Genomic DNA, 27,917 nt, shown 5'->3' on the forward strand with positions numbered 1-27,917 from the left:
CATTTCATGCACGCATTCTTACTAAACTCAAATTTTTACTAAACTTTAAGTGATGAAGAAAGCGAAAACCTTCACCTTTATTGATCACAATTGAACAACAGAATCTGTCTAGATCATGACGTTTCTAACAAGCAAGTGAATGTATTTATTTATTGGTTTACTTTTAAATATCATATCAACCAACAAAAAGAGAGGGAAAAGGAACAAAAAAGAAAGAAAGAAAGAAAGGAGGTTGGGGCAGAGGAGATGGGCTGACTTGAGCTTGCCAAATTCAGAGCATCACAGGAAAGAAGGGCCTCTGGGAATTGATCCCAAATGAAACTAAATCATTTGCATATGCCAAAGCAAATGCCACCCGAGCATACATCTATTCTCAAGAATCAACTTTAATAATTCAAAGCACCTATTTCCTTACAACTCAACATGGTAACAAAACACATACAGTATTCATAAACAAGGAGAGATTGTGGTGTTGGTTCTGAAGAGCAAAACCTTGGCTAACGGTGGAAAGTTTCCCCCACACTCTAAAATAAACACACACACTGCACAGACACATATATAGCAAAGGCCCAGAGGTTTGTCTAACTCACTTGCTCTGCATTTATTCGGAAGGTCCCCAGAGGTTTGTGTAAACAGTACTTGAATTATAATCACACATTTCATTCAAATTTCATGCTTTGAGGATTTTTTCCTCATTAGAACAGTTAGTTGTCAATCTGACAGGATCACATTTGTAACCTTTAAACCGCCCTCAGTGTTTCATACATAAGGCCAAGGTACCCACCTACCAGAAGACGGGGTAAAAATCAGGACTTCAAAAAGGGGCTGGAATTTAAAGGGAGGTTAGTTGGCTTTTTTGGTTGTTCCTTTGTTGTTTCTTATGGAAACCTCTTATTTAGAAGTCTGTTTCTAAATCCTATCTAACTTTTCAGAGAGGGACTGCTAGAAAGATTTCTTAACTATTTTGATAAACAACCATTCTGCTTCATCTACATTAAATGCCCTTTCTTACATATTTTGCAAACATATAAATGCCTTTCCACTAATTATGTAAATATAAATAAAATTTTCAGACTTTAATGAGCTACAATTAATATTTTAAAAATTGAAGATCTCATTGCTTTTAAATATATTGTTAACATGTGCATAAATACATATTTTTAATCTGATAAGGTGAAAGAGATTTTAAATTCTGACAATCAGCATATGGGACTCAAAAAATTAAAATGGGACTACAACATTAAGCTTCCAGGCTTCATTAACTAAGGAAAAAAGTCTGAAATTTCACAAGTACAAATTTACAATGATTAATAAAGATACACTCCTTTGAAAGGTGATCTATGAATTATAACCAGTGAGACATTAAACATGTTATCATCCAACGATGTTCGGGTTTTGGTTTGCTGACTTTGGAGTATATTTCAATCACAGAACTCAAGTCAGTGGCTTGTCAACTGAGACATTTCTGCGAACTCAGACTTTGAAGTTTTCTCTGTGACAGAAATATCACTCGTGATAAATGTTTAGTGTGATGCATGGGGAGTTAGCACAGAAGCATAAGAACAACTGAAGCTATATGCATAAATCTGTGTGTTTCATAATAATTTTAAAAGAATTCTTAACCACAGCAGCCAATCTATAAGGGACCTTGACCTGGCCTGTTTCATCAATGTATAATTGGGCAAGTTACCTAACTACCAGTAGCCAGGCAAAGAATCCTTCTTTATCATTAAAATGATAGGGAAGGGAGGTTAGCCACAGAAAACATTGAGGCCCCCTTCTCTCTAGTGGTTAACTGCAAACACCATTGAGGACACTGGGGGCAGACAGTGTGGCCAAGTGTTTTCTCTGCCACTTTTGGGAAAAAAAATCTTACCACTAAAGCTATTGTTGAGAAGTCTTGACCACTTAAAATACATCCACATCATTCTTACCTGCTTCTAGAATCTCAAGTTTACAGTTCTTTTGTGATTTTCCAAAAAGTCCTTGACAGATATATTTGAGGTGAAGCAGAACTGGGGACACATACCTAGAGTTGTCACAAGAAATCTGGGGGCTGTCTGATCAGAAATTCCCAGTGCATGTGCACAGTATTACCTACAAGGTAGACATTCAATAAAGCCTTGCTGAATGAAATGAATGCATGCATTAAAGAACAAGTGAATATTCCAATTCTATACCACTTGAGTGAAGAGCCTTGGATTTCTGCATTCATTCCATCATTTCACAAACAATTATTTAATGATTCCCAACTTTGGGTTGAGCCCCACCCTGGGACATGCCGAGGATCAGAGACACGTGCAATACTCTTCCTAACCTCAGAGACGTGACCGCGTGACCGAGGGGACCTGTGCTGTTAATAAAATGGAAAAGTACAACTAAAGACTAATGGTTTAATTGTGAAGTAGGGGCAATCATACATATGTTAAACAATCAGACAACAACCTGTTATAGGGGAAGGAACTGAACTATTCACTCCCCATCACAAACCTCCTTCAAGTAAATTCTACTTTTTTTCTGAATAATGACTGCAACATTAAGTGGTTACTGCACATTGCCCAGAATAAGGCAGGTGCTCAATAAATGAGCTGAATGAATGAATGAATGAATGATGGTCATGTGAATGGAACGTCATTTTCCCCCCAGGATATAACTTGGTAGAAGTAGAACAACTCCATGTTTCTGTGTAAGTCGTTGAACACCTACATTTTTTTTCATATAATACTTGCTTACTTCTACAATGCTGTTCCCCTTTGCCTAGCATAGTTGAATTAGCTAAACATCATATCCCAAGGAAAACAGTGATATTTATACAATACACAATGATTAACATAATGGGAACAAGCAAACCTATAGATTAAATAACCACCTTAGGTAAATATCTACCCCATCAAAAAAAATCTGATAATAAAACAGTTAACTAATACATGTATAGTGATAACACAATTTAAAGAACACAATTGCCTCCACCTGTTTAATCTTCATAACCGGTACTCTGCAATAGGTATTATCATTCCTGCTTTAAAGATAGAGAATTAAAACACAAAGAGCCTTAGATGACATTTCATAGATCACGAAGCTAAGACAGTGGAATCAGGATGTGAGCAAAGTTATAAAATCCCAAGGGCTTAAATCTGAGTGTCAGACATATCTGTATGGGAATTACGACCTTGCTGCCCCACAGCAGCGTGATGGTGGCCAAGTCATATCACAGCTTTGAGTTTTAGTTCCCTCATCTTAACACAAGTGCTTCTTTTGAGGCGTAAATGACAGGACACCTAGTTCAGCATATCAGCGGCATGTTATAAACGAGAGTGCATTTCCTCGCCCCTCCTCTGTGGTTTCCTCTATGCGAGGGTGCCTGACAGAGCAGTGGGAAAACAATTTCCACCGCCTTAGGTACCACAAGTCTACTAAAATGGAAAAACGTTTATAAAAATATAGGACTGAGCTAAACGCTTTACTACTAAGCAATGATATCAAATCACACATCTTTTTGGAGTACCCACCACTATTGGCATGAGAAGTCAGTATGTACAGTTAGATGCTTAAAAATGTAACTCTGTTGATGCTTTAGTATCAAAATCTATGTTTTCATACTTAGAAATGAATAGTAAATTTCGCCAAATCAGGCAAAGGAGGTTATCTAAACTACCTTAGCCATTCAAAACAGGAGGCATTCCTGAACGTAATTTATTCAGAAGCTCAACAGGTGGATTTTTTTGCTTTCCAGTAGGAGTCGCTGTAAACAAGAAATTTAATTCATAAACTAAACTAATGTTGGTGTTTAGTTGGTAAATGCATATATGTGGATTCTTATATTAAAAAAAATTAATAAACGGTGATAGCTTATACCTAAGGAGGGGTTAATGTTTAATATCCAACTTAAACTACAATGACAAAAATCCCGATTAGGTATGAGAACAACTTCATAAAAGATTTCATTATCAAAAAGAGAGTGCACACACACACATTGTAAAATTAACTTTTCCTGATGATCATAACTTGAGACAGCCTTGCAGAGTGAATACCAACAAAATTCCTCTACGTACGGTGCTATATTTCTGTCTTTGTATTAAGATTTTCAGAAGGTAAAATAACTATATTCCCTTAAAAAGTAAGATTTTTATTTTTTAAATGAATTTCCTCAACTGGAATCCTAATTATCTTAAAATATTTTCAAAATACACATTTATCAGGAGAAAATACTTATCTCATATAAATATATTTGTTAGATAAATATAAAAATATTTATATGAAGGGGCCGGCCCGGTGGCGCAAGCGGTTAAGTGCGCGCGCTCCGCTGCGGCGGCCCGGGGTTCGCTGGTTCGGATCCCGGGCGCGCACCGATGCACTGCTTGGTAAGCCATGCTGTGGCGGCGTCCCATATAAAGTGGAGGAAGATGGGCACCGATGTTAGCCCAGGGCCGTCTTCCTCAGCAAAAAAGGAGGAGGATTGGCGGATGTTAGCTCAGGGCTGATCTCCTCACAAAAAAAAAAAAAAAAAAAAAAAATATTTATATGAAGTAAATCCATACTACATGAAGAATTGAGATAAAGCACAGACCATTTCAATCTCTCAGTGGCATAAACTTATTCCCTTGGCACCATTTAGATATTATCAGGTACGATAGTTTTAAGTATTTGTATTGTTCAACTATAGACAAGTTTAGTTTGAAAGATGCTTTTATTATAAAGTATCAAAATATCAGCACAGACTGTGAAATCTAATTTCTATTTGTGTTTTTATCAGTGACTTCCTATTGTTATCTTGAATTGGCTACTTTTATATGCCTGGGTTCATATGTAGACATCCAAATGCTTTATCACATGATCAAATACTTCTTTTCTCCCTGGCTGGTTAGATAGCTTGTAGTCATATTGATTATAATGTAATTCACATTGATTACTAAGGTACGCAATGTGGACTTTTGTTTTTAACCAGACTTCTGTTCAATAAGTATTTGCCTTCTACCTTTCTGTGGCAGTATTTCTCTTCAGAAGCAAAAGGTTTCTCATTTTGCTTTATACGATATTATAAAAACTCACAAAGACATATATTGTTTTGGTGACATACAGTAGCATGCAAAATAAATGCAAAAACTAGGTTCCCAAATTCTTGTTTCCAGTTAGATCTGGTTAGAGTCATTTTCCCACTTTTCCACATATTTTCTCATTTCTGGAGTAAAGAATACAAATATGTTATTACCCATATGAACAAGGCATCTTCTACAAAATTCCACAAGCCAGAGATATAAAATGGTATTACCCTGTACACTGGGGAACATGTATTTAATGGCATGTGTGATACAGTAAAGTGAAACAGTAAGTTTAAAGACCAGAATATATAGATTTATATGTTTAATTGCAATGGAAACTGCACGCTTGACTCAAACTGAAGTTCACTTCTTCCTCAATTTCATGCAAAGGCCTGCAATTGCAACAGTCATAAATTTATTCTACTACCAAATTTCTCAAATATTAAATGAAATAAGAAAAAGACAGTGCAAGTGACACTTCTGACAACTAAAGGAGATACATGAGTTAAGGAGAAAAGACTTCATTATGCTTCTTATTTTTCCCCAGGACATCAATCTCTTTCCCCTGGGATAAGTGGAATGTTCTTTGAGGAAAAAAAAAAAATTCCTTTATCCTAACTCAGTGTAATCCATAGCCAGTCTCCAAGTTTGATACAAAAACAAACCATTTCTATTTTGGTACAATGAGGAAGCATCTCACTGGACAATATAAAAACAGAGATGGAGGAAGTTGACTCAGATTGCTGCACTTCCTAGATGAAGAGAGCTAGCAGGCTTACCACAATCACCTGAATCAGATGAAATAAGACGACAACTGTTTTTTCCGTCAAATTGATGCACGTGTAAAAATGAATTCCCGAAAAGTTAAAGGGGAAATCCTGGGTATGTTTGTTTATCTGAATGAAGGATTCCATTTGAGAAACTTTTGACAAAATGCATTGATGAAGCAGATTGGGATCTGGGCACAGGATGTACACAATTTTTTTAAATTTTGTGAATAAATACTGGGCTTCCTAATGCATTGCTCAATGATCAGAGGGAAATGTGATATCACAATGAAAATCATTTTCATTCGAAATAGAATAGTCGTCTAGCGTTTGTTAACCCCCTTTGGGGTGGGAATTCTAACAATTTCCTGAGGTTTCTAACTGTTGATTACATTTAATTGTTTGACATCGTTGAGCAAGTAGAACAGCGAATTGCTGGGCAGAGAACAAACCATTTTCAAATACTTTAATGATTATCTCTGATAAACACTCAGAATAAAAAGGGTAGGTAAAAAAGAACGAAAAAAACAAGTTTTAAAATGGAAGTGAATGACCATAAAAGATTAGCATCCTATGCACATTCGTTGTTAAAGTACCTATTTCAAATTCCTGTTTTATAAAGTTTCTGCCTAAAATATTCTTTTGTGTAACTGGAAACCAGCCACTTTGAGTAGGAATTAATGGTATTTCAAGGAGAAAGGAGTAGCAGATTTAAGTTCCCTCAAGGTCCATAGCCTAAAGCTTAAGGGCTATTGGTCCATTCCTGACCTAAAAGTTGTGTTCTTTAACTCAAAACAACCTTGAGTTTTAACTACTTGGTTTTAAAAATAAACAATCTCTTCATTCTGTTCATCATAAGCACTTAAATATCCACCCCACACATAAACAGAGACGACCATGAAGAGACAGGTGAGACAAGTTTTGCATCATCATCCATTAAGAGACAAGAGATCATAGCAAATCGCATGAGTGACCCAAAATAAATTGTTTTAAAAGGGATAAGGTGCAATTAAGGAAACTTCTGGGCAAATACTAAATAAAATGAAAATAAATTCATAAGCTTTCATGGAACACAAACAGCATTAAAATTAGAATTGTTTGGCAAAAATTTGATATTGATAAATTTTGGCTTCTAACATTAGGCCAACCAAATCAGGTATATAGGTGAGGAATGCCCAGAAGTCACATGGCACTATGGACTGACTTCCATTCATTTATGGTTAGGCAAATACTAATTTAAAAGGATGTCTTCATAGTCATAACTAGCATTATTGTTAACAGTGCCAAATCGCCAAATTATGGTGCTTACAAACCAGATGCATGAAAGTTGCCTCTATTTGTTTGACAAGAGTATTTGTTTCCCAAAATGTCAGTCAGCATTTTGCCTTCTTTGAACATGATTATCAAATGCATTCTGAACATAAAACAACATAAAAATTGAGTTAAAATGATTTATACAAGTTTAATATGAGTTAAAAATCTCCAACAGGTCAACTCTCCCATCCTTACCTCTAGTTGGAGATTTCCTTTACTGCAGAATATGACGTGTTCTCTAACATCTGTTCAGAGCCTGCAAGCCATTTCTTTATGGAATTTGGGCACCTATCTACTTAGTGCCACCTTATAGAAAATGCGTGCAAAGAGAGGATACAGAAAACGCAGTAAACATAAGAGTTCCTCAAGCCATATGCATTTTGTACATGGGCTGTGTCCTTCCAACAATGTTGGACCTGTAACTGATCAACTTCTCATACTTTTTGCAATATGAATAAGTACACTTAAAAAAATAATAAAATTATTGTGCCCAAAGGCTTTCTCAGAGGTAAGCATTTCTGTATTGAGTCATTATTAGTACAATTATTAAACAAAGGACTACATTTTATGATAAATAATTATTAAATGTGAAAAAGTAAAAAAAAAATTATATTGTCTTTTTGTTTTCTTAATGACTTCCAAAAGAGCTGAAGTTTTTGATTCTCCAACCAAGTACATGGGGATGAGACCTCCATCCCCATTACCTGTCTTCTTGGCCTTGTTAAATAAACAGTATAATGTGGAAGCCAGCAACCAAGATGTTGGCTTAGGTTCTGGCTTAATTTCTAACTAGCTTTCTAAGTCTGAGCAAGTTCTGGCTTTACCTAAATCTCACTTTCTTTATCAATAAATGTTTCAAACAAATAGGAGACAAATTGTGATCATGACAGTTTTTTTTTCCAACTTTGAAATTCTGTGATTTATGTTTTTTATTATAATGAGATATCTCTGGACAATCAATCTCTGAAAATATAAGACAATCAAAAGTTGTTTCTGCAGTTATATAATCAAAAGCTCAATTACACTCATGCATCACTTAACGATGGGGCTACGTTCTGAGAAATGCCTTGTTAGGCAATTTCGTCACTGTGCAAACATCGTAGAGTGTACTTACACAAACCTAGATGGTATAGCCTACTACACACCTAGGCTGTACAGTACTAATCTTATGGGACCACTGTCGTATATGAGGTCTGTTGTTGACTAAACTGTTGTCACATGGCACATGACTGTATAAGGAAGAGATACTGAGAACCTGCTAGACAGAAGCTCAATGGCATATCTGTGGCCTCGGTCTTAATCTGCCAGATCTGCAATTCTCAGCAATCCAGAATCAAGTTCTGTAGCCACTTCCAGATAAAGACCATTCTAGACTATAGAATTCTCCAGCAAAGTTTAATGCCATGAATTATTGCTTAATAAATCATGCACCTATTTTATTGTCCCCAAATATTATAAATTTACAAAGGGCAAAGATTATGATTTAACTTTCTTTGCACCACCCTCTACCAATGTAACACGTACCTAATAGGAGCTCCATCACGTTTTGCTCAATCAGTGAATGAGGAACAAAAAGAGATTTATTTCCTTCCTTTCCACAAGGACAGAAATCATCAAGTCCAGAGTTGTCAGAAAAACATATTAGCCAGCTGTAACTTCAATTTGAGAATAAGTCAAGTCTTCACGAAATGGAAAATTGAGACAAAAATTTTCAAATAGAGCTATACCTACTTTTACTAATAAAATACACATACATACACAGTTATGATGACTTGTTCCCCTAGTTTTCAAATGTTCTGATTATTATTTTTGATTTCAAGACCCTGGCCTTTCCCTTACTTGGATTATAAACTGCTGAAGATTAGGGATGGACCAAGTTTTATTTGCTGGTGTGACAGAGAGCATATTCATTCACACATATACTTCACAAAAGGGGGCTTGGAGGATCTAATTTATCTTCCTTTCTCTCATATAGTGTGGCTATTTTCTCAATGGAATAATTAATAGTGCCAACAATATGCCAAAGATATAAAAAGGGATACATGCACTGTCACTTTTGAGAAGTGACATTGTTATGGCACTTAAGTATGTGTGATGCAGACTCCTGTTTGTTTCATGTATTCTTTAATTTTTCTTGGTAGGTCCCCCTTACTTATTTAACCTACATTCTACTCTAAAAATTCAATTTTATAAACATTTTCTTAGAGGGACAACATATTCTCCTACGGCTAGACATTATTTCCTAATGACGTGGAGAAAAACAAAACAAAGCAACAGGTGCTTTCCATGTCATTTCCACATATTTAACTTTTTTTTTGTTGTCCTTCCCAAAACATTCCATTCAACTAGATTTGGGGCACTACAGGGAAAAAAAAAAAAAAAAACTTTAAAAAAAGATGTTATTCTGCTTCATTGTTAACAAAAATATGCTGATAACGAAGAAACTCACCAACAATTGCAGTAAACCCAGTGGTTGATACCATCTCCATGTTATATATTATATTGTTATCATGGACTGCATGGTTACGTCAATTGTTGGACTTTTAAAAGTCATAGTCTCTGTATTTATTTGTCCACAAGGTAGAACAGTGGTGCTGGGCCCCTAAAAGCATTATAAAATGAACTCTGGCTTGCACAACCACTTGTGGCCATGTGTATCTTTGCACAAAATCTCCACAACAGCAGGAACTTGGGTCCTCTGCTGTGCACCCTCCAGGAAGCCTGGCACTTAGTAGGCATGCAATAAATATTTGATAAATTTTTTTATTTGATACTTGAACCTTAAGCTGATTCAGTGCGATGTGGGTATATGATGATGTAGGATCATCAATCACTCCCGACAACTTCTGGCTGATATCAGGGTTTCTTAACTTTGGGGAGCTATAGACTACTTTTGACAATATGATAGAAATTATATACTCTGTTTCCAGTTACCTCTGTGATATACATATTTGATGAATGGAATTTTGTTGACTAGAATTCTAAGAGAAAGGCATTACATTTTGTAAAGACTAGTTTGAAATATACTTGAGATCTGGATACACAGAAGTCATATCTTTTATCAAACAAGCTTAATGTGTCAGGTCTACCTAAAATTTACTAAGTACATACAAATGGTGAATACGCTTTCAATATGCTTAACTAAGAAGAAATTTTGTTTGAAAGCATGTACTAAAATAAGTTATCATTTTAGTTGTTTATACTTCTTGTTAAAGTTTCCTATCTTACTGATATCATCATAAGACACCTGGTGGCAATGCACTAGTTAAGGATTCGTCCAGGTTTCCTTTAAAATTCCCAATTTTCAGATGTTTGTAAGGAAATTGCCAGAATATTAAATTTGCTATGCAGAGTTGTCTGTAGAGATGCAAATTTCATTTATCTCACTCTTTATATCCTTTTCTTTCTAAAAAATTTTAAAACTGCTAAGTCATTTTGAACCACACAGTACATGAAAATAGACTGTTTTAATACTCGAGATGTTTTATTTTCTATGGCGCTTGCCAAAAAAAAGAATGCAAAAATAAAAAAAAAAAACCTCAACTCACCTCCATGTCTCCCAATATAGCTTCATTGCTTTGACTAAAGTGCAGGTGCTTCGTTTTAAACATGGTCCAATGACTGACATTTAAAACGAAAAATCTTGGTCAGTGGCTAGAATGTTGGCATTCACAGAGCTTGTGCTGTGTAAGCACACTGGGGCCACGCCACCCTACTGTGTAATACATTTAATCTGGACTCTGTAATCTCAACTGTGATTATCTATTTTGTTGTTTTCAAGGCTGCAAGTTCCCAGTGAAGCTGGAAGGCCGACTGAGCTTTATTTTCCAGCGAATATTGTCTCTGCTCTCTTGTTGAGTTGGGAGCACAGCTGTGCAAAGTAGTTTCAATGAACCAAGGGACGGTCACAGAAAAACCAGCTCAAAAACTTTGCCTGAGTTCACAAACTCCGGGCTACCTGATAATTATATGAACTCCTCCAGAACCACGACCACTTGCAGGACTTTTAAACTGGATCTGTGTCAAGCAGTTTTGATTTATGTTGATCTCAAGGATATTTTTTCCCCCTGATTTTGCCGAATTTACACAGTAATGGACAAGGATTGGGCCTAATTTCATTTTTCATTCGGTAACCAGCATGTTATCTGTGTTTTGTAAGTGAAATGGTTATAATAGGGATAGAATCTAAACTGCTAATTCAAACAAAACCCTAATATTAAGAGCATTATCTTTAAAAAAAAAAAACATTTAGTAAAAGTATTATTCTTAATAATAAAAACAATAAAACATCCTGAATCATATTCCACATACTTTAAAATACCCTGAAATAACTTTTATTAATAACGTGTAAGTCTTGTATTCATAATTGAGTCTTCGTAGTTAATGCACCATTTAGGTATATTCTGACGAATTATCATAGGAGAAAAGGATCTGCCATCGTTTCTAACCAAAATCTCCAATTACATAGTTCCAAAATAAATCAAAATGGGCTTTAATTTAAAGTACTAAAAACTATGGGCTAAGACACCCAGCCTAGAAAAGAAATTCCTTTCAGAAAAAGGAAATAGTATAAACTCTTGGCTACTTAAAACGAGTTTTAAATGGGAGAAGGGAATAGTGCCTTCACCTTTCTAAAAGTGAGAGGATATACTTCAAAATAACAATTCAAAAATAAAATAACTGATACTAGTAATCTGAGTTATCAGGTTGAATTCATAAACTATGACTGGGCTCACTTGGAACTAAAAGTACTAATTGTTCAAAATAATCCACTGCGTGTTCTAGAAAACATCTAAATCCCAACCCAGAAAAAAGTCACTACTTAGTAACACCTTTCTGCACGGCTAAGAGGCACTCAATTTCCATCGTCCATATTTAAATAGTTTAATATCCACATACGTACTGATGAATTCTTCAGATGTTACTTTTCAAATGTGGGGGCAAAACGAAGGTTTGGCAAATTGGTACTATATTTTAAATTTAATTGTAAAATCAATTCCTAGGAATTAAAAATAATGTCCTAGAAGCCGGCTGAGGACCAGGTCTGGCCACTAAATGCTGTGTGACGCTCTTGCTGAAAGACAAGAACAGAACAAACACATCGGAGCAGAGAGTGTGCCGGCCACAACCATGGGACTTACACCCAGGGAAACCTGTCCTTAATTTATCCCGTCGTGTGTAGATTTGGCAAGGATCTCCAAACATCATTTACATACCATATGCCCTGAATTACCTAGGCATAATGGCTGTGGATAAATATGACGTTTCGGATCTGACTGTTTGCTTTCTTTTATAAGTTTTGCAGCTTTCATTTCATTTCTCCCATTGCTAAATAATTTAACGCAATATTGTATGCTGCAAAAGAATGTTTTGCTAAATCAATAGTTCATTGTGCCTTGTGATTAGAAAAAAACGAACCTGAGGTAGGCGACCAGGAGGTAATATTTCTCTTATGTAAGAATCAAATAAAGGAAGTCAGCTCTTTATGCTTTGGACTCATTTTAACCTTTGTCTCTTTACTAGGCATATAAATGCAAGCATTCAACAATAAAGCAGACAGAAATCAGATATTATGACTTCTGTGGAACATACAAAATTGGTCAGCAAGTTTTCATGTTTAAAAGGGATCCCTGAAAATAGATTCTTGGTAATTCCTATATTTGTTCATCTTATAATTAAAAAGCATTATAATTGTCCTGTGCCTTAGTTTCCCTCTTCCCTCCCAAATGATATTAATACAGACTTAGTAAAATTAGTCCAGATTCTCAAACTAAATTTAAAGCCAGATTGATAAAAATGTATACTTAAACCAAAAAGATCAATAGCCTAAAAAAGGCTTGGAGCAGAACTACGTACATATTTTTTGTTGTGTACTATAAATTTGACTGTATAAACTTCCAATTAAAAATGACATTCACACCATCATTTTTGATAGAATTTTGCACAGTAGGAATACTCATTAATGCAGGGTAATACAGTGTGATAAGCAGCTTAGACATCAAAATAGTAAAAAAAAAAAAAAAAAAAAATGCCAGTTGGTCTACTCTTTACATGAGTAAAATAAAACTTAAAAAAATTAAATACCTGAGGAATTAATTAAAAGGAACACTTATTGGCATATGAAATTTTTTTTAACTATGTCAAATCAAGAGCATCCATTCTCTAGTCAGTTTCTACCGCAGAAAACTCAGTCCTAGTACCAAAGGAAAAATCACATCCACCCTATATTTGATGGTAATATATTAAATGTATTACAGTATTAAAAATGGAATAAAATACAATTTAAACAATCTCACTTATCCTATAATTACCCTTCTAGAGTGTATGTGTGTATATATATCATATATATGTATATACATATTATCTTTTACCATTTACTATGAAGTATCTGAAATATCTGAATTCTTTCCAGCACTGGTAAAAGAGAGGCAGAAGCCTATTAGCTGCCAAGTGTGCACACACGGGTCATTTCTTGATTTTTAACTAGAAAATGCCAAGTGATCATATAATTCTCAGCTGCATGTTAAAGTAAATGGCAAAGGAGGTGTGTCCACATACTAGTAGAGAAATAAGTAAAAAGCAATGCAGTAATTTCAGAACACTATCAAATAATTTGCTTTCTTTAGGGGGCAAGAAAAAGAAAGAAGCTACCACTTGAAGACTGGCAATGAAAGGGTTAACAGACATATGCTGTATAATTAGGAGATGCATTAATGATTATGAATAGTAAATGATTTGGTGCAAAGAAAAAAATTTTAGTCAAAGGGACATGTACCTATCTTACATGTTTATTAGTAACTGTATATAACTAGAGATTCTGCTATTAAGAATCTTCCATTATTGGTGTAAATACTTCCAAGGGTACATCAAATTGTAATCTTTCATACGACATCCATCAAACCAGGCTGGAGATTTTGACAAACATTAAACACAGTAAGGAGGCAATTATGTATGCATGATTTAATCTGCAACTAATTAATATGCAAATTTATTCATATGTTAGTTACTAAATTAAAAATGCAAAGAAGCCCTTATGGTGATTCTCGAAATTTTGCACAAACAGAACATTTAGAATGTAAGAAAAATGAAGTTTTTAAAAAACCTATAACACACTTTTAGTGTCTCCAGAACCTGTTGCATTAAGAAGACTCAAAAATATGTGTTTAAATATTAGATAATAATTTAAAAGGTGTGCTAATCTTATGTGAGAATGTGAGAACAGAAAGGTTAATCAGAATTCTCTCGAACTCTTAAGAGATACACTCTAATTACCAGACAAATGGTATTCTATTTCTAAGCTTCCTTCCCCTCTTTTAGGGTTGTCAGAAGTTGGTCATCTTACTGATATCTCGCACAAATGGTTAGGGGAATAAATAGTATATGAAAGCCACCAGATATATTGAAAATTCTAGGGTAACTCTGAGACCATTTGGTGTTCACTAAACATACAATTCACTCCTCAAGACGGCAACTCGCTCTTTTCGCCTTTGGGGAACAGCTCTTTGCAAACAGAGAAATGGGAGGAAAATCTTGAGGGAGGCTAGAAATTCTCCCAAACTCTCTTCCAAACGAATCTTCAAAGAAAATAATGTGACTAACCCAAGAGCAACAACCTCCCAAAAAAGCAGAAGGTAATTTCATCTGAATTCAATCTGGTTATTTTAGCCCTGCATTTTCCAGACAGTCCAAAACTGATTTGAATCTCTGATGGGAGATGAGATGTGGAGTAGTGATAATTTAAAAATATCTTTGGATGTCTGCATACAGGGGAATATCCATTCAACTGTATATATTATCCTTTGGCATACTGCCTTCTGCAAGAGTCTGATTTCCCTATGACTTCCTACTCATCAGCAGCAAGATTTTGTGTGGATCACCTCTCATCTGATTACCTTTTTCATCCGAAGTCCGACGGCCATGTATACAGCTCCTGGAGCTGGCACTTAGAACAGCTGTAGTGGCCTCAAGAAATCAACACAAGTCAACTGTATGAGGAAGCACAATAACAGCGTCTACGGCTCTTCCCAGGGCACTGAACTCTCACCCATGTTAAAAAAAAATTGCCATCAGTCTCATCGCTGCCAAGTGACACACAAAAAGGAAGTTAACCATTGGCTGTTACTTGCATTCACAGTCTGACTCTGATCTCCCAGCTTCCCTTAGCCCATTCTGATGCCAAGCGGACTACAGCTTGCCCATTTCATTTCGACCACGGCAGCCAAAAAAAGCACTGCCCCACCGTGCGACGACAAGCAGTCTCTTTTGATATTAGTACCTCAGTATGCGATAGAAGAGAGTCAGATGTCCCCAAACTATGTGCCCTCCCCTGAGGGATTCTGCCCCGGCCTTCCTTGGCCAGAAAGATGGTTGAGCGTGCCACAAATCCTTAGCTTTGAAAGCACAAGGGAAGGAAACACACCATCCACAGGGCTCAGACAGAAATGTCGAGGAGAGCCTCTTCTGGGGAGAGGATTCATGCCCTCCAATTCAACACTCGCGTCTAACTGGAAATATTAACTCATATTCTATTCACTCCTTGCCAGCCAGCATAGATGAGCACAAACTGCATTACATAAGAAAAGGAGTCTTTTTCTTATGTAATTAAATCTTAGTATACGCTAGTAAGTAAACATCAGATTTTCTTATTTTTCTTTCATGAAAGAAAAGAGACTCTTTGGGGTTCAGAAGCATGGATTTTTTTCATTGATTCTCAGAGAGGCAGGAAGATGGTAGTAAAATCCACCCCTTCTGTCCCCCAGCACACCCTGATTTCTTTGCTCAATGGACAGAAGCAGACTCTAACCTGGTTTAACCTCTGAATGTGCCCGGTAACACTGTCATTCTCTCCAACATTAACATATCATGCATTTTATGATTCCAATGAAGCATCACCAGGTGAATATCTCAATTTCTGGGCATTTCAGGAATCTGAGAGTAACTGAAGTATCTTTCATTTTTACAGGTGACTCAATTTTTGTTGTGACCAGAACTGAACATAAAGCTTTTAAAAGCTTAAATGTACACATTTATGCATTCATTACACAGTGTTAAATCTAATTTGTTCTTTTTACTGTCACAGGAAGCACATGTTTAAAGCAATCTGTTTCCTCATGTGAATGCTTTCCTGTCTGTTTAAAAAAAATTGCGACACACTTTACCCTGAGTAACCAAGAGGTGATCATAAATATCCCTAAATAGCATTAAACAGATATGAAAGACATTAACACTTTCAGAATGCCAAAGTAGTATTAAAAAAAAATTCTAACAGATGCTCCTAGGTCAAAAAGTGAAATGTGTGTTTCCTGAAAAAACACTCATCAGAATCATAAATGAACTGTGAGTGGAGAAGTGAGGTGTTACCGAACAAATGAGGATCCTTTTGGTGAGGAACACAGCAATCCACTGCCAAAGTGTACTTGCCATAAAATGCCAAATGGAAATGGAAGTTTGATGAAAACCAATAGCCTTTGTAATCCACAAGGTGGCAATGACTACAAATGAGGGGTGGCTCCATCGGATCTATTCGGCTTCCCAGAGAAAGACTCTGTCTCTGTGAACTGAAGCATCAGTCCCTGCTCGGGGACACAAGGAAGGGGTCCAGCCAACAAGGACCTTTCCCGAGGAATCTAATGTGGTGCCTGGTTTTTCTGTAAACGAAAAGAGGCTGGGAAAAGACATTCGTAGTGGAATGTAGAGACCATGCTCTCTCTCTCCCCCACCCACTGTGGCAGATGTTTTTTCTTTAAATGCAAGAGTTAACTCATCAGCCCTTATAAAAATTGTTTTAAGTTTCCCATAGCTGACAAGCAAAAATACTTTTATGAATTCAGCAATGGCATTGAGAAAAAACACATTACAACGTAGCAAAGACCAGAATCCAGCCATTCTTTGACTTTACCTTAAACCATCTGTATAAATATTCCTGTTTAATGTTAGAAATTTACCTAAACAGTCCTAAATAAATTGAACTCTGTTTTACTTTATAAGAGAAACAAACTGCCACACAAGCTCACCTAGTCAACACATCTTCATCTTGCCAGATGAAGTAAAAACCCCAGGCCTAACCTTTTTTCATAGGTACCCAGCGGCAGCCCTACAAAGGCAGACTGGTGCATCACTCTGGACAACCCAGTTCTGATCAATTATAGAATAACAGTGATAGAATATGAAAGAGGAAGCATGTATCTCCTTATCACTTAGAGGCAGGGCTGATTTAGGCATCAACAAATTATTGGCAGAGGGAATCATATTACGAGGAGCTCTGTCATCTTGGCCTGATGTCCCATTTCAAAAGAAAAAAGATGGAGTGCATACTTCCAACACAAACTTTGCAGAGTGATAAGTCTAATGATTAAAAAGGCTGACTAGGTGTCTTGGCCTGTTAGAGACACTACTGTAAGGAGAAGAGATACAGAAAGCACTTGCAATGTTTCATAATTTCAGAAAAAGCAAGTGACCTCCACCAGGGAGAATTCTTCTGCACGCAATTGAGAGCCTGATCTTCGTTTCCGCTCTGCTGCTAACTGATCTAGTAAGCTGCACGTTAAATTTTTCTCAAGTGCCAAAAGAAAGGTAGTTATCTTGTTGCTGATGTTAACAGTGCCAATGCTTATCATTATTATCATAAGCTGTTATCATTTCTTAGATATTTACAATGCATTAGGACTATGCTAAGCACATTATTTATATTCTGTCATTTATTTATCACAATATCCTTGTGAGGTATGTATATTTTCTTCATTTTTAAGAGAAGAATTCAAGGATATTATATCACGGGCCCAAAGTCACATAGCTAGTAAGTGGCACAGCAAGTAAAAACCTAGTTGTTCAGATTCCATTTTCTTAACCACTAGATCATACTGTCTCTATTACAGAAATGTTGTCCTGAATTGTCTAGACTTTCTAAGGGATCTGCCAGGGCAGAAGTTGTGCATTATAACCAGTGCATTACTCAGAGGTACTGAGAGTCATTCTGCAGTGAAATGAAACTTCTGCATATTTAATTTATTTGAGATCGTCAAATACTTGCTAAGGGAACAACCAGGTTGTAGAGAGCTTTTTGGTTACAAAGTGTTCTGAATACCCACAGGCAGTATAGCCTCATGGTTAAGGACACAGAAACCTTGGAGACAGACCGCCCAGGCTCAATCTCAGCTCTGCCACTTACTAGCTGTGTGACTTCAGGCATGTTTCTTCACCCGTTTGTGTCTCCATTTCTTTGTCCATGAATGAACAGTAGTACCCATCTCATTCGATTTGTGTAGGATTAAATGATTTCAATAGATGCAAAGTGCTCAGTGCTTGGCACAGAATAAGCACTATGTTAAGGGTTTGTTATTAATATACCAACATCATCTCATTAAGCAGGCACTATTTATACCTGTTTTGTAGACCATGAAATAGGTCTGTGACCTAATCTAGACCACTGGGTGACTAAGTAGAGGATATTAGACATTAAATTAGGAAGATTTCTTTATTTCTAGTGCAGTGTTATTTCCATCCTACTATGCCGCTTTTATTATTGTATTTTTTCATCGGAAATATAGTCAAAGTAATACGCAGAAGGCAATGAGTTTAGCTTCTATGGGACAAAAAAGATGTACATAAAACAAGACCCTTACTCTCTTCAAGGTGGCTACAAGTGAGTAAAGGCACTCTGCATCTCCATAATAAGCCTAAAGGACAAAGAGTCCCTCTGTTACACGGTGTGTTATTTTATTTCTTGAATGTGCAACTTTTTCAAAAGGCCAGACTTTTAACACACCAGGGCCATTCCCACAAATTGGGATGCGAGCAACACCACACGCACATCTTTAAACGTGAAGGACCTTAGTTGTGAAGCTTCACGATTTAAATAAAGGGTACATCGAAGAGAAAGGAATGTTCAATGTTAAGTGGTATGTCTAGTTTTAGTTTAGTTGACCAATATGCTTTGAGGAAGAACAAGTGAAGAAAGAAATGAATGAATGAACGAATGAAAACTTCTGAAAATGCTTTTCCCTCCTCCCACCTGGTGCTCCCAGTTTATTATAGGGCTCCACTTAACAGCTAGGTTGTTGATGTAATTTATTAAAGGGAAAACAAAATAGCATTGTTTGTCAAATAATCACTTATGGGAGTTTGAATTTTGTAATTCCAACTATATGTGCCCATAAGAAATATGCTTAATTCCATTTTCTTTTGCCCAGGACTGTCAATTAAGCTACAGATTATATGGGGAAATATCTTGTCTACATCTAAAAATAAAATTCATATAAAGGCACTACATGAGGTACCCATAGGTTTTGATAATAAAATTGCACTCATGAAGCATATGCCTTAGTATGAAATGGCAGAGTTTGTACCTTTTTATTACATCACAATACTTTCAAATAATACAATAGTTACAGAAATAGGTGTATTTTCTATTTAGCTTAATGGCTTAAAAAACTCAAACTGATTCAACAAGTCTTAATCACCAGGCCATAAACATTCCTTTAAAATCTCAGCTTCAGTAGTCATGAGACATGAGTGCTGCTACATCCATAGACAAATTTTATTTTTATCACCTCTGCTAACACCTCAAGTTATTAGACTTTCTTATGATAAAGCCCCAGTTTTTATACTCCACTTATTATTGAATTATTTTGTATTTCAAGTTTGTTTCATAATGAGCAAGCCAGAAAATATTACTGTACCCTAGATTAATACACCTGAGCAACTGTGAAACAACCGTATTCCCCAAACAGGGTTACTTGAAAACATTGACGCTAAGAATCAGCCATCTACTTGAAACAGCCTTCTCATAGCAGCTAATGATATAATGATAGACCGTGCCAATCGGTAGAATGAAAGCCAGTACAATATTATTATAAGTATAATCCAGGAGGCATATTTAGAATGATATGGATCGGGAGGGAGGAAGCTGCTGTAGACAGTTAAGCACTCTTTCTCAGATGATATAAAAAATAATTGTTCCAAAACAGCATTTTTCTAAAATCCCTAGATGGTAACAGCAAGTGGTGACAGTGACAGTTTTTCTATGTATGTGTGAGGAATGTACCACAAAGGTCATTTTTCTGAGAAGACATAAGTCTTTCTAATATGAGTCCATGTTTCACAATGGAAATGCCTTTTAATCACTATCGTTGAAAACACAACTGACATATAACAATATACCAAAAAGATCTCTTTACAATTTGCTACTAAGGGGGCTCACTAAGAAATGTCCATATTCTTCTGTTCTACTGAATACTCAAAATAAATGTAGTGAAATTTAATACACACACAGATCCTCTTCTGACTACTCTAGAAGTAAACGCTTATATATCAAGTTTCAACCGTAATAGCACATTTATGATTAACTAATTCCTCAGATGACAAAGACGAGAGAGACACAGTGGGTGTCACTAAACCAGTTAAACATAATTCTTAAAAGGTTCTTTTCAAAATCTAATTTGCACATGCTTTCAGAATTGAAATCTGTACTTTTCACCGAAACTTAAATCATCTTTATTTTCAACCCTGAAATTTTACAAAATGCAGAATCTTCTGCACTACCTTAATTTCTCTGAAGAGGGAGTATGAGCTCAAGTAAAGCATAAAACTCAAACAGCTCTGCACCTATGGAACAGCTGCAACTAAGAAAAAAAAACCAGAATCATTCACATGCTGCTGTTTTGAGATAAAATAATTAGTCTTTAAAACTACAAATTTTGCACCGCATTTTATAAAAGCTCTTATTCCTTTAAAATGAGCACACTCGCATACACAAACATGCCCTGGGACAGTTGAGAGCAAGGCTGGGAATCTCAGGCTACTGCTCTGAAATGCAACTTTACGTTCAGTTTAAAAATTCAGTGCAATTTCTTTAAAAACAAAACAAAACACAGCAAGTGTCTGCAAACAGCCTGACAGAATTTAATCTGCCTTAAGAAAATAGAAAACTTTGCAATGTTTGACGAGACTCTTTCCTTTTAGGATTATTCCTACTTATTTTGAGTAAATCTTATTTAGTTCTCCAAGTTCTGTCTGACTTTGATTTATTCCTTTCAAACAAAACCTTGAGAATTGTTCGAAACCAGGAAAACACACCTTGGAAATGCAGAAACTGTCCGTGATAGGATATGAGAAAATTTTGCTAACTTAGAAAATAAAACTAATGTTTCAATTAATGAAATGTTAAAAGTTAAAAACAGATATTCAACCAAATATTAAGCCAAGCATCTCTATCATTCCACAAACATAAAATAAATTCACAGTTAAGCCAGATGCTGCAGAACAAGTTTTTATGATTTCGAAATACATGCAAACCCTGTAACAATTCTCTCTCTAGGTAAAGCAGCCTTGAAGCGGCTTCTTAGATTTCTTAATAATTAAATCACTCTGAGTCCAAGACTTCCCACCAAAATATACACTTCAGTGAAAGTGATTAAAAAAAGGTTCAAAATAACAGTTCCCTGAAATGTATTTCTCATTTCTCAACAGATGACTCCAGTTTTACATGAGATGCTATTGTTCCAGTTGTTGAAATCTTAACAAAAGTCCTGATAAATCTTTGCAGGTGAAATATTGAAAACTTGGTGAAAAATAAAAACACACGCCGGGGGAGAGAGATATTAGGCACACCACCTTAGAAGAGCTTGCTGCGTAGAAAAACCAGACAAAGCAGGCTGGGAAGGAAGGTATATCTATCGTGGAGGGAAAACAAGGTGGTTGTGTTTTGTTTGAGTGTTTGAGGAATATATCCTCCCATTTGTAAAGATAATCCCAGAAGAGCTCACAAATACACAAACCTTTCACCCATGGTTAACTTTTGAGTTTTTCTTCTCTCTTCCATTTCTTTTCACTTTAGACTTAAAATATGAACACCAGAAGACATCTTTTTAAGGGGGCAGGATCAGGTTTCAAGACAGACAGGATGGTGGAAGAGGGACCTCATTATTCCAAAATTCCAAACAAAAATATAGAAATCTCTTAGCAAATTCCTGAGAGAGTGGAATGCCTAATGGTATATATGTTGTATATTTACATGAATCTTGTATGCTTTTAAAAACATATTTAATGGAATAAGAACCCCCAATGAAAACTTAAATATAGTGATTCTCCTATATTTGTTTCATAACCAGCCATTCATAAAAAGCATAACCTCTCTAGCCTCTAACTACAATGGAGAGGATAAGATTGGTTTTCAAAGAAAAAATGTAAATGCTGAACTTTTGAAGCCTTTGGTTTAGCAAATTCAGTATTAACTGCACAAAAAAATAAATACTTTCTTTGCGATTAATATTTTCTCAACTTTCAAGGTGTTCCCAGTGTCATGTTGTATATTCCATGTCAATTGTGTGAATAATACTTTTGTCCTATTTGGGATGATTTAATTGCATTATCCTTCTCTTCATTCCTGCCTATACATATTCATAACTAATAAGCACAATTTTAATATCCAAACTTCACATTTCAATATCTTTAATTGGAAAATGGGCACACTAAATTTAAGGTTGACTATTGTGAGCTATCCTAACTCTTTTTTTTGGGGGGGGGGGGAAGATCAGCCCTGAGCTAACATCTGTTGCCAATCCTCCTCTTTTTTGCTGAGGAAGACTGGCCCTGGACTAACATCCGTGCCCATCCTCCTCTACTTTATATGGGATGCCGCCACAGCATGGCTTGATAAGCAGTGTGTAGGTCCACGTCCGGGATCTGTACCTTCGAACCCTGGGCCGCTGAAGCAGAACGCAAGAACTTAACCACTACGCCACTGGGCTGGCCCGTATCCTAACATTTTAACGTAAACACCTACAGTTAAGACTTTTTCACAAAGTTATCTACCTCTCCAGGAATGAACCTTGAGGCATTCCGTCCTTTTATATCTTATCACACAATTGGTTACTTCTAGACTTTCCCACAGAGGATGGAGCCCAGGTGGCTGACTCCTAGTTCATGTCTAAATTAATACAAATTTTATTTTAACGAAAGTTGTATTACCACTCAAGTGAAAATTTTGTTGACATGAAAAAGTATCATTGTGATTTTCTTATGATCAGTTTCAAAAGTGATGGGGGAAATTAATGTATCTTAAGTACTGAGTTTTTTCAATCATATATAATTTCTGGGCCTCTAATTAGGAAACAAACAACTACCAACTTCTCTTTTAAACTGTGATTTCCTCAAGCATTTGAAAAAAAAACTTTTTTCTAAAAACATCTTAAGGTATGAACTCAACATCATGTTTGAAGCTTTCAAATATGAAGGTTTTTATATAATGGAAAACACACAGAACAATTAATGCCATCAGCATTATCCACCTTTCCCTGACATTCCTAATAATCTCTTCTGTACAAGAAAGTCTCATCCGGACTTTAAGATTTTATTTTATTTAAGAATTCTTTCCTTGGGCCGGCCCCGTGGCTTAGCGGTTAAGTGCTTGCACTCCGCTGATGGCAGCCCGGGGTTCGGATCCCGGGCGTGCACCAGCGCATTGCTTCTCCGGCCATGCTGAGGCCGCGTCCCACATAGAGCAACTAGAAGGAAGTGCAGCTGTGACATACAACTATCTACTGGGGCTTTGGGGGAAAAAATAAAATAAAATTATAAAAAAAAAAAAAAGAATTCTTTCCTTAAGAAAACGTGTAAATCTGGGATCTCGTACACACTGAGTTTTTATTTTTCAAATCCACCTAATGATTAACTCATATCTCAAATTTTCTTGGAGGATCGAAATCTTATTTTAGAATCTTTACGATAGTAGAAATTGTTGTCCTTAAGATCCATGTGTCCAAAATTATCTCCGGTCACTTAACACAAAGCTTGCCAGATCCTCCTGATTTTAAAAACAACAAACAAACAAACAAACACAAAACAATTAACCTAGAAAATAGACGTCACTGTAAAGTGCAGTTTGAAAAGAAGATCACTGGTGACAAGAGAGGCCATAAACTATTTCTGAAGATAAAACTATTTTCAGAGAACTCTGAAGTTCCAAGGATTCCAACTGGGGATGATAGTGAGACTGAGACTGAAGTTTCAAAACCGGATTAAAAGTGGAGACAAATTCCACCAAAGTTTGAAATAGGATGGTTGTAGTTGTTAATAGTTTCTGCTTAAATGTATAGCATTTTGAAACAGCCCAAATTATAAGAAGATGAAGGCTTTATGTGTTTACATATTGGTGGGCACAATGAAGTTTCTGAAAGACAGTGTCTTTGTGTTGGTGTTTTTTCTGTGTGTTTGGAAAAAATATTTTAAACTGGCACAATGTGAAAATTTTCTGCTTTCTAGGTTTTAATGCTTCCATGTTAATTTCTAAGAATCATGGATCATTTTTCCCCAAATATGTGATTTAAGATGGTAGACTTTTCTCTGCATGAATTCAAGATTCAATATGTATGATTATTACATTCTACAAAGGGAAGAAATTTGCTGGAAAGAGCAGTAAAGTTGAAAAATATTAAGTTTAAGATGATACATGGTTTAAAAAAAGAAAACGCAGATGCAGAAATTGAACAAACAAGAAGTTCACAATCTACAAGAAGTAGATTCAAGAAATTAGATAGGCCAAATAAATTCTGGCATCAACGAAAGACAAAGCTTTATTACTGAATTCTCATCAAAAGATAAGGGCTATAAGAAATGGGGATGTGACTGAAAGATCAACATACTAAAATCTGAACGGAGAACAGGAAAATGTCTTGCCGTACTAAGCAGGGCTCTTGTGGGCAATTAGACAGTTGTCATTTCACACAGCCTTTCCTTTAAAAAAACATCACCCTAGCCCTAACTACAGGCCTCTGGTCTCCAGAGGGGCAGACTTCCTCCCCTCCACTGCGCCTGTGCCGTGGACCCTGCAGGATGGTTCCTCCACCCTCCCATCGCTCTCATGCTTCTACAGTGACTTGAGGTCTCTAGATGCAGCACACAGTACAAACACATTCAAGGATCCTGCCAGATCCATGGCACGATGTTGGGCCAGGCTTATGTTTTCTCTCTCCCACAGATGCTGCAGTATTTTCAAAAACAGGGCCAGGCAAGCCCCTCGCTCTCCTGATTTCCTGTAAGATCCAGCCTAATGGCAGCAAAAGAAGTTCAGCCTCTGTACCCCAGTCATGTCATAAATAATATCTGATTACAGATGTTACAGTTTAAATTTTCTTTGTGTTCAGGTTAAGGACCCCATTCCAAAAAGAAAAAAAAAGTGAGTTGACACTAGAGATTGTGACAGATTTATTACTATTTATCATGGTAAATATGTATCGAAGAAAACATATCAACGTCTTATAGTCATAATCATTCCCAAAGAAACCTTATATTATCCCCAAGTTTTTATTGTGTGTTACAAAAATATTCATACATATTAAGCAAGTTTTAGAAGTACCTCTTATTAGATCAATATTCATAATTTTATCTGAGCTTAAAAAAAGAATAAGCATGGCAAAGGTCTAAAAATACAGCACTACCGGGGGCAAAAGTGTTACAGTGCCTAATACAAACTGTCGCTTTACATCCAATTAAAATATATATTTTACGTGGTGCTAAGGCATGTGGATCTTGTTGTAAGCAATAAGCACTCCAATACATACAACAAAGCTAATATAAACTAAGTTAAATTGCTATTAAAACAGAGCTGAGGCTTTTTTTAAGTAACGACAATAAATAGATAATTGGATTCTAAAATCAAACAAACTAACTTATTCCTCTTGCTTAAAACAAAAAAACAAAAACAAAAAAAATCACAAGGAGGGGCCGGCCCGGTGGCGCAAGCGGTTAAGTGCGCGCGCTCCGCTGCGGCGGCCCGGGGTTCGCTGGTTCGGATCCCGGGCGCGCACCGACGCACTGCTTGGTAAGCCATGCTGTGGCGGCGTCCCATATAAAGTGGAGGAAGATAGGCACCGATGTTAGCCCAGGGCCGTCTTCCTCAGCAAAAAAAAAGAGGAGGATTGGCGGATGTTAGCTCAGGGCTGATCTCCTCACAAAAAAAAAAAAAAAAAAAAATCACAAGGATAAAATTTCCATTTCAATTGAATTTTCCTCCTTGTCTTTCAAAAACAGGGGCTCTATTTACCAAAATGTTCCTTAAGGCCCATTAAAACATTTAGCCAAGATAAATTTTCTAAGAAGAGTACATCCTAAACTGATCATCAAAAGCCAAAAAATTAAATAGCACAAACTAAATTTCCAACTCCAGATTTATTGGGAAGAAAGGAAAGATACTTTTATATTTCTGAACATATAACAACATATCAGCAACAAATAAATTGTCTTAATAGCGAAGAAAAAACTACACCAGTGGAATTTTCTATAATGGCCAGTTAGACCTAGGGAAATATTTTAAAATTTACAATGAATTATGAGAAACTGCTGTTGACAATGATTTAGCAGATAGATAATATCTAATATCACACCAAAGCACTCCTTAGAAATTGTGTAGATTTCTGCATAATCTTAGCAATGGAAAAAACCAACTAAGTTTATTTGAATATGAGGCATAAATAGGGTACTACAGCTTTAAGTTTTGCACGCCTTTATAGTACAGAGCTATTCTATCATTTCAGAACATTCAAAGGTCCACTTATTGTATTTAGTACTGTCCGTATTAGGTTCAGGCATGTTTAAAATGTAAACAGCTGTGAGGACTATATCATTTGAAGTTGTCATAAAAGCTATTAAAAGCTAAAGTTTCATCTACATTAAACCCACCAGAAACTTCAAGCTTAAAATATGCTTATAAAAACCTCAGGGGATATTAGTCAATTTCAATACAACAGAGAAATTCAAAGAATACACCACTCAGTAAATTTTTAAGTGACTTATTGGTAGTCCTAAGTGACTATTTTATACGCCACTGGCAGTTTTATTTACACACTATTTTTCTATATTTATGGATAATTTTGTGATGCTTCTTCAACATTACGAAGTCTATGATAATCAGCATACAAAATTTGTTTTTTTTCCTGATAAGACTTATTCTGATATATTCGCTTAATAATTTTTTGGATGAGCTGAACTGAAAGCAAGTCAAACACACAGGTGTTTGGGTTAATCTAATCTTAGCACATTGGCAAAACCTATTATTCTTCTAATTTATTAAAAATGAAATAAAAATAACATGCAAGCATTGGTTGGTAATATGTGTTCAGAAATCTAAATACAATTTTATTTTAGAGTATAAGCATTCCTTTCAATGAATACTAGTGCCCTACAGAACACATAATTAAATTAAATTAAAACTATATATATTATATATATATAATAGGAAGGAAGGAAGAACAGAAAATAGGAGAAAGGAAGGAGGAAACAAGGAAAGAAGGGAGGAACTCATGTTTATTCTACCTAAGGAGGAAATTACTAGAAACCAACCAGTTCTAGACAAAATTAAATTATCTAGGAACGCAAATTTGAAAATATATATAAGAATTAAAAATAAGATATCATATATTTAGTTGTGATCACAACCAACTTTTGCCTTGTTGGGGACTGTAGGGACCTCAGCAACTCCTGCATATAGCGCCAGCTATTAAAAAGACCCAGAATGCTTTTGGTTACAGCTGGATTCTTCTAGTTGTCACCTGGTATTCCAGACACAAATGGCTACTGATGCAGCCACCTTTGCATTCTTTATTCAGTAACCTCTCTAGAAAATAGAGACATTCTCCCTGCACTCTGGGCTGAAACCCATGTAAATTTTTCCTAAATCCTCTCCACAAATCTCCTTTCGAATGCAAATCCATAAATCATCATAATACCAACAAAGAATTTAACCAACACACGAAACTAATACTCATTCTCTGGAAAGCTCTGTACAGGTAAAACTCCTCGAACT

General features: G+C 35.9%; 1 protein-coding gene across 10 annotated transcripts in view; it reads right to left on the bottom strand.

Annotated features, from left to right (window-relative positions):
- Window positions 1–27,917, bottom strand: part of TCF4 (transcription factor 4) — a 354,155-nt gene that overhangs the window by 98,807 nt on the left and 227,431 nt on the right. The gene's annotated exons all lie outside the window — the stretch shown is intronic.

This window comes from Diceros bicornis, chromosome 16, assembly GCF_020826845.1.
Source record: "Diceros bicornis minor isolate mBicDic1 chromosome 16, mDicBic1.mat.cur, whole genome shotgun sequence".
In the NCBI taxonomy this organism is placed as follows: domain Eukaryota; kingdom Metazoa; phylum Chordata; class Mammalia; order Perissodactyla; family Rhinocerotidae; genus Diceros; species Diceros bicornis.